Source organism: Biomphalaria glabrata, chromosome 16, assembly GCF_947242115.1.
Source record: "Biomphalaria glabrata chromosome 16, xgBioGlab47.1, whole genome shotgun sequence".
Classification (NCBI taxonomy): domain Eukaryota; kingdom Metazoa; phylum Mollusca; class Gastropoda; family Planorbidae; genus Biomphalaria; species Biomphalaria glabrata.
In genome coordinates, this window is record NC_074726.1 from 32,205,675 (window position 1) to 32,213,543 (window position 7,869).

Here is a 7,869-nt window from a genome sequence, read left to right on the forward strand (position 1 = left end):
AGATTTATAAAACTTCAGCCACCTACTGATCACGATATGACAGATAGTCCTACTCTCTCTAGTCTCTACTACTAGACTCTAGATCTAGTAGGCCTACTAGTAGATCACTACATTTGACTATTTTGACTAGATGATTACTAGATCACAGTAAAATTCAATGTGTACTTCCGACTTAAGCTCAACAAACAAGTCTACTCCAAAGTATAGATCTACTAGTAAAGTCACAAAGTGTAAAGGATCATTATATATTCACATAAAAAAAATTATAGGCCTAAAATGAATCGAATAATCAGTCACTAATTTGACTAATCAGTAATCTAAATTGTTTTTTTTTTTTAAATGGCAAGTGTTATTGATGACTTCTGACTTGTAAACCAGTTGCAGAGATTCTAGTTTTTATTTTGATGACATGTTACGATATATCAATGATATTTAGATAAACCTATAATAGTGGAACAGACAGAAGGACCATTTAATATAAGGCAAAGAAGTAAGATGTTTATAATCCATGAAACTATGATCAAACTCACAGAGGACTTGTGTCATTTGTGACGGCATTTCATGCATTTACAGAAGCTACAAACTATTCTACAAAAATGATAGGCTTGTCTTTGATTCCGAAGACTTATGAGGAATGCTATGTTTCCAGTGGCTACTCAGCCCCAGCTGTGACCTACATATTATGCCACACTGAGCACAGGCATAACCATTGTCCACCTGTGGTAGAATCAGTTGTTTTTTTTCTTTTTGCCGTCTACCCTCGGCAATTAATTTTCATTGGTGTATACCACACCTTTGTAAGTGACCTCCAGCTGTCTCGCTCTGAAGCTGTATGCAACCAGGTGCTCTCTTATTCTATGTCAGTTAAAGCAAGTTGGCGCCTAAGCTTGTCTTTAAAGCATTTCTGTGGTACCTCTTTATATGCATATGACATGTTAGGCTAATAGGTTTTGCCTATCGGAAGGCCATTTCGGAATATATAGGTGTTTAAAATGAAACTCCAAACATCTGGACTTCCAGTAACCAAGAAAATAAGCTTAGGATTCAAAGAGACGACACTGGCATTTCAGCTAAGACAATCAGTAAAATTAATAGCAACTTTAATTGCAGTCCACCAAACAAGATAAAAAGAAACAAGTGTGGCTTCAATAGCATTGATGATATTTAGTTTACTTTTATCTCATTTACTAGTATTACTATTTCATTGACTAAGGTTTTTTATTGTCAAATATGCATAAGTACATGTACTAGTTCCTGCAATTTGATGAAAAATAATAATTAAATTGTGTGTAGTCTATATACAAATGTTTATAAGAGATCACAGCTTAGCTTAATTTACTTAATTTCAAAACTATGATTTTGTGTTCTGACTCTACTCTAAATAAATTATATTTTATTTTAAGAATGCAAAGTTGGAAATTCTGTTCTGATGAAAAAAAATTATTAAAATAAAGTAGATGTTTATGGTTTCTTTGTATTTATTTTTAAATTATTTATTCATTAAAAATTAATTGTTCATTAACATTTACTTGAAGTAAAGATCAAAAACACAAATTCAATTCATGCAGATCACAGCCCATCACTTAAATGTATTTACTGTCAATTCTACACACTATTCATTTCAAAATGTTGCTTTAAATTGTTATATGACACAATCAAAGTACTGGTACCTCACATTGATGTAGGCCTAAAGCACCTGAAATAATGACAAATTTTCATTCAATAACTTGTACTGTCATTTATTATCAGACGTGTTAAAACTAATGACCTGTATCATCATCATTGGCCTCCTTCAGTCGTAGAAATAGAAAGACTAAGGTTTCATCTCAGAGCACACTTCCTCATGTGGCTGTGGAGCCCTATTTCGGAGAGACACTCCCGTCCACAGATAGCACAGGTTAAGGTGGTTTTTGCTTCGGTGGTAGAGGAGCTGGCCGTTTTTCGGATTGTACGTTTTTCTTCCTGAGCTGAGACCTATGTACTTTCACTGTCCATAGCTTTCTTGGTCACTGTCTCTCCATCTGTTGTGGTCTAAAGCTATGTCTTCCCAATTGTCAGTATTGATGTTCACTGATTTGAGGTCACGTTTTATTACATCTATGTAATGGAAGTGGGGGCGACCAGTTTTTCTTGTGTCAGTAGTGTGTTAAAACTAATGACCTGTGTATATAATTTATTAAGCAAGAGCATCAACAAATCTTGAACAATAATTGTCTACAGAAAAACTTTATTCTTATCCAAACAATATACATTTACAATGTATTTAAGCAAGTTAATTTATATTTATACAAATCTATATGGCCTAAAGATTATAGCTTATTTTGATGTGTGAATACCAAGTTACATTATTACATGAAAATAGTGTACTCATTTTTAAAATATTCTGGGTAATAAAAATAAAAAACTAATGATACAATAAAATTGAAGCATTAGTCAAAAAAAGAAAAATTTCACTCAAGATCTATGTGAACTCTGCTTGAAAATTAATTAATTAATTAATTTTGAAATTAATTAAAAAAAAAATTATGGTTCTTTAGTCAATGGAATGATAGCAGCAATTATTTAACAATTTCATGATTATCCATTCATTTCAATATACTTATAACTGAAAAATAATTCATAAGGTTTAGATACAATCATTTGAAATAATGATTATAATTTGTTTCTTAATTTGCTTAATTCAAAACTAATATAAACAAGATTTCCTCTGTCAAGAAACTTATGAGGGAACAACATGCATGTTCTTCTCAGTAAGTTTTGCAAAGGGAATTAAGAATATTTAATTGATGTTGCTTTTTTTTTTGCCAACATTTTAAACCTTTGCACCAGGTTTTAGTTTTAAGGAGAATGCACCATATTTTATATGTTTACTTTTGTTAGATTCTTATTTTAATTTTAAAAAAGTAAAATTTCCCTTACCACTCATCCACTGCACTCCCTCTTGTTTTAATGGGGCTCAGATTAATAGTTTTCAAGTACAATATCAAACAGATTTAAAGAAATACTAAATTCAAACCTGTTGGCTGAATGACAGGATATACATAAATATGTATACAGCTTACAGTATAATATATATATCTTAAATTAAAATTGGTCCAAGACTTTTATTTTGCAACATGATGGGATTTTCCTTTCTGGTGGTGCTATGCAGGAGTCCAAGAATCTCATCTTTTCTCATAACAGAAAGTTATCTAGTTATAAAAATAAATAAAAGGATTTAAAAAAAAAAAAAAAATATGTGTGACATATGTGTTGACCATGCTAAAAGTATATATGTTATTAATTATAGTTATATAATTTTGCCATTCTAAAAATAGTCTGTACCTAAAAGGAGCTACTGCGTTAATGTGTAGACATGGCCCTGACCTTAATAGTTATGAATTATTACTATAGGTGAAGGCAGATGTTCAGTTAATTTGATGCACATTGAACTAATCTAAAAGAAGCAACTATAACATATATTATGATTTACATTTTCATGGAAAACTAGTTTTTCAAAAATACAAGTACTTCAGTTTATGAGAAAAGTACATGGGAAAAATTGCAGTACCTTACCTTTAAGAGGTGCAACCAATCATTGACTTTTCAGGAATGCATGCCTTTTTCTTGCATTTCCAAACATAACTGTAATTATACAATTAGGCATATTGGTTAATTTCTTTTGAAAACATTACAATAAAAAAATAATATTATTAAATTGAAAACGTTGTATCAAACATACAAATTATCAGACAATTTTGCCTAATTTCATCTAACAGTTTATTGTAAAGGAATGGCCTGCACAACAGCCAAGGTATATTAGGCATACATGAAAGATGAATGTGCTTAAGAGTGTTATAAATAAAAAAAAAAAACTTAGAGAAAAATGTTAAATTCCATCCCAGATATTTGGATGTTGCTTGACCATGAAAATCACACAATTCATAAAACATCTATTAGATAACTAAAATAAAAATTGTATAGTAGTACTTACATTAAATATTGAATGGATGCCCAGAGAGTAGAAATAGTATAAGTATGATCCTTGAGCCATTCTGGTACATCATCAGAACTGGTTGCCATGGTTCTACTTGTTAATAACTGAAACATTACAAACATTTTTTTTTTATTTATAATTTATCACAGACTAGAATAGAAATGTTGCCAGGAAAAATACCAATGGTTAGAATACACCTGATGCTACTTTTGTAGCCTTATTACTGGTTAAAATGCACCAAAACTTCATTTTATTAACTTCAGTTTATTGTAAAGGAATGGCCTGCACAACAGCCAAGTTATAGCCAAGTTATATTAGGCATTCATGAAAGATGAATTTGCTTAAGAGTGTTATAAAAAAAAAAAACTAGAGAAAAATGTTAAATTCCATCCCAGATATTTGGATGTTGCTTGACCATGAAAATCACACTTCATAAAATATCTTTTAGATAACTAAAATAAAAATTGTATAGTAGTACTTACAATAAATATTGAATGGATGCCCAGAAAGTAGAAATAGTATAAGTATGATCCTTGAGCCATTCTGGTACATCATCAGAACTGGTTGGCATGGTTCTACTTGTTAATAACTGAAACATTACAAACATTTTTTTTTATTTATAATTTATCACAGACTAGAAAAGAAATGTTGCCAGGAAAAATACCAATGGTTAGAATACACCTGATGATACTTTTGTAGCCTTAAAATGCACCAAAACTTCATTCATTAAATCTGATAAGAAACATATATGTATCACACAAGTCCAAGTTTATCAGAGTGTCATAGCAAATAATTAAGTAGATATGTGAGTTTTATATTAAAGTACTGAATTTCAGGGGATAGATCCAACTTGACACCACATCATTTATTATTTCATGAACTCATGGGTCTGGGCATGGCATGGAATGGAAAGTAATATATATGGGGTGTAGGCAAGGCATGGATTATAAATTGTCTTGTATAGATTAGATTGGGTAAAACTGCCAATCGAAGGTAACTTTTACTGATAGATCTGGATCAATTATAAATTTATGGGACCTAGGCCTGCATAAATTTTATCTTTTATTTATATATTTTATGTACATATATAACTAGTCTAGAATCTATAATTATATCTTAATAATAATTTTTGTAGATAGATGTCATATAATATCTAACATATTAAGTATAGATCAGTAGATTTAGAATTTTAGCTAGTGGAATATTTTTATATCCTAATCTGAACTGGATCTATATATCTAGAATTTAGATCAGTAGATTTAGTATTTTAGGTAGTAAAAACTTTTATACTCTAAATCTAAACTGGATCTAGATCTAATTATTCTAGAAGCTCAGATCTAGAGGACTAGTTGTCAAGATTTGACTACACTATGGCTAATGCACTAGCTTAGTAGGCCTACTAGATAGATCAAGAGACAGAGTAATAATAGACTTGTCTTGCCTCGTTGGGCCTCTCAAATCAGCTATAGACTTTAGAGACAATTTAGGAAGGTGAATATCGATCCAATTCAAAGATCTACAATCTACATGTTAGAGTCTAGCTAGAGATGCTAGATCTAGTCTAGAAGGCTTATCAATAAAAAATAAAATCAATCATTTCTAAAGTTTGTAAAATTATATGTAGATCTAATCTATCTATTTATAATATAATAAAAATCTATGTCTACTTTTTAAATATTTAAAATGATATGGCTGGTGATATTAATTATTTTAATTGAGACATTGACATACTGTCACATACAAAGTAACAAAATAATTAGATCTTATACTAACTCATAGACTCATACCATATTGTAATAAACCTTCGAGTTTACGTTCCACTACCTTGACTTGACTATATTGACTAAATAAAGGGCACTATGATTATAGATGTAGATTATTATCTATGATGATGATGTTTATCAACTGGTAGATCTATAAGTAGTATCGTCACTTTAAGTATAATCAGTATAACCACTGCATTCGTTTCATTCACTGTCTGTATCAATAATCGTGTGAATGACTGAATGTGATGTGAAAGTGAAGTCTAGATTTAGAATAATTTAGATAGAATTGATAGATTATACTATAGATATACTATTAAAAAGTATTAACTATACTAACTATAGTGTCTATACTTACTATAGTATAGTCAGTATGACTCGTATGAGTATACTCATATACAGTAAAAGTGTAGGCCTATAATAGTAAGTATAGCTATAGACAGACTAGATCATAGATGATCGATAGATCTAGAATCTTCAAATAATTTAAACTAGACTCTGGACTAGAGTCACTAGATCTATAAATATTCATGATATTGACTATAATTGACAATTATTGATCTCATGATCATATTATTTCTCATGTATGGTCTATATCTAGATAAAATAGAGTGGATCTCATGACTGTCTATATTAGATCTATTGATTTTTTTTTAAAACGTTAAATAAATCTAGACCTTAGTCTTTAACTTTAGTCTAGGCCTAGATCTAGGTGTTGTAGATCTATATTATTCTAGCTATTATACAAGAGATCTAGATCAATAAAGTTCGGTTTTTTTAAAATTCGCATTCGAAATTTTAAATACCCAGATTTAAGTATTTATATACCCATATTGGTAGGTCCGAGTTAATCATTTATTAGATCTATTAAAGCATGTCTATATAAAAGATTATTATTTTTAAAATATATTATTATATAAAAGATATAGTTATGAATATTTACTTTAAAAAATTAAAGAAAATGAATTTTTCACTTTTGCCAATTAACACTCTGGCTAGCAAAAAGGATGACTCCTCAATACTGTGAAAAGACGATAACTGCATGAGTTGGTTTGGAATTGTATTTTGTAAGACTAATTTTCAAAACATATCCTTCATGAGAGAGAACGAAAAAAGGTTGTCAAAAAAAAAAGCTGGCTGGACTACGCAAATAATGGACCAGCCTCTCTCTCTTGATATCTTGTTAAGAACTTTGGTGACCGGGAAAAGTGGATGGTTTGGTTGCGCGGGACAGATGATAATAATGACATGTACATAAAAAAAAATCCAGATTTTGTGTAAAATACCCAAATGAGGAAGTACTGGAAACACCTATTTTAACGAAGTGGCCTTAAAAAAAAATCTTTTGTGACGATCTCTTATTCAGGGGAATTTTATCTATTTTATCAGATAGTCAGAAAATGGATAAAGTTTTTACAGATCTAATAAAATATAGTGTGGGGAAGTTTTACTATCAATGAAGGTCAATCCAAGTGGCTCTCGGAGTAAATTTCTTCTTTGGCATGCTCATCGATTTTTCAAATTGGTATGGTGCGCGGAAAAGATGCGCGACGGCACTCTGATCATAAAATCTCGAAGCTGGTGTTCCATTAGTATAGTTCCATGGTTAGATTACACATGTCCTTTTTTTTTCACTAAATTATTATGTTTGTTTGTAAAATGTTTTACATGTTTCGGATGTTCATTCAGAGTTGAAGATAGTTTACTTCCTAGTCCAAACCTTCCTCAGGACGACGGGAGAGGGAAGCGGGCTGGGTTTGAACCCGGGACCATCGCGAACGACAGTCCAGCGCGCATACCGCACGACCATCCTCGTAAATAATCCCCCATCGTAAATAATTAATAACCATTTCATCAAATATTGACTATGTTTATGACGTTGTTGATCTTCTTAAAATTAGCATTACATGTTCGTAATAAAAATAAAAGAGCTGTCATCTACAGATCGTTCGTTATCTCTGCACAGTGAATAGTGAATAATAAGATGTTTTTTTTTAATCGGTAAAAATTGAAGCTTAAAATGTTTCTCTCTATAACCAACGAACTTTGTCATAGAGCAGAATATCTGCATCATAGATACACACACACTCTCTCTCGCTCTACTTCAATTAAAAATTCTTAAAATGTGCG

General features: G+C 30.7%; 1 long non-coding RNA gene across 3 annotated transcripts; it reads right to left on the reverse strand.

Annotated features, from left to right (window-relative positions):
- Nucleotides 1-2,210: 2,210 nt before the first annotated feature.
- LOC129923282 (uncharacterized) lies at nt 2,211-7,338 on the reverse strand. 3 transcript variants are annotated; one of them, XR_008775225.1, is made up of 4 exons: nt 6,683-7,338; nt 3,974-4,080; nt 3,556-3,624; nt 2,211-3,191 (listed from the first exon to the last, which is right to left on the reverse strand). It is a non-coding gene; the product is annotated as an uncharacterized LOC129923282 (long non-coding RNA). The 3 variants fall into 3 exon arrangements; XR_008775226.1 differs by lacking the exon at nt 6,683-7,338 and adding an exon at nt 4,459-6,213; XR_008775224.1 differs by lacking the exon at nt 6,683-7,338 and having other exon boundaries at nt 3,974-4,276.
- Between the last annotated feature and the right edge of the window lie 531 nt (nt 7,339-7,869).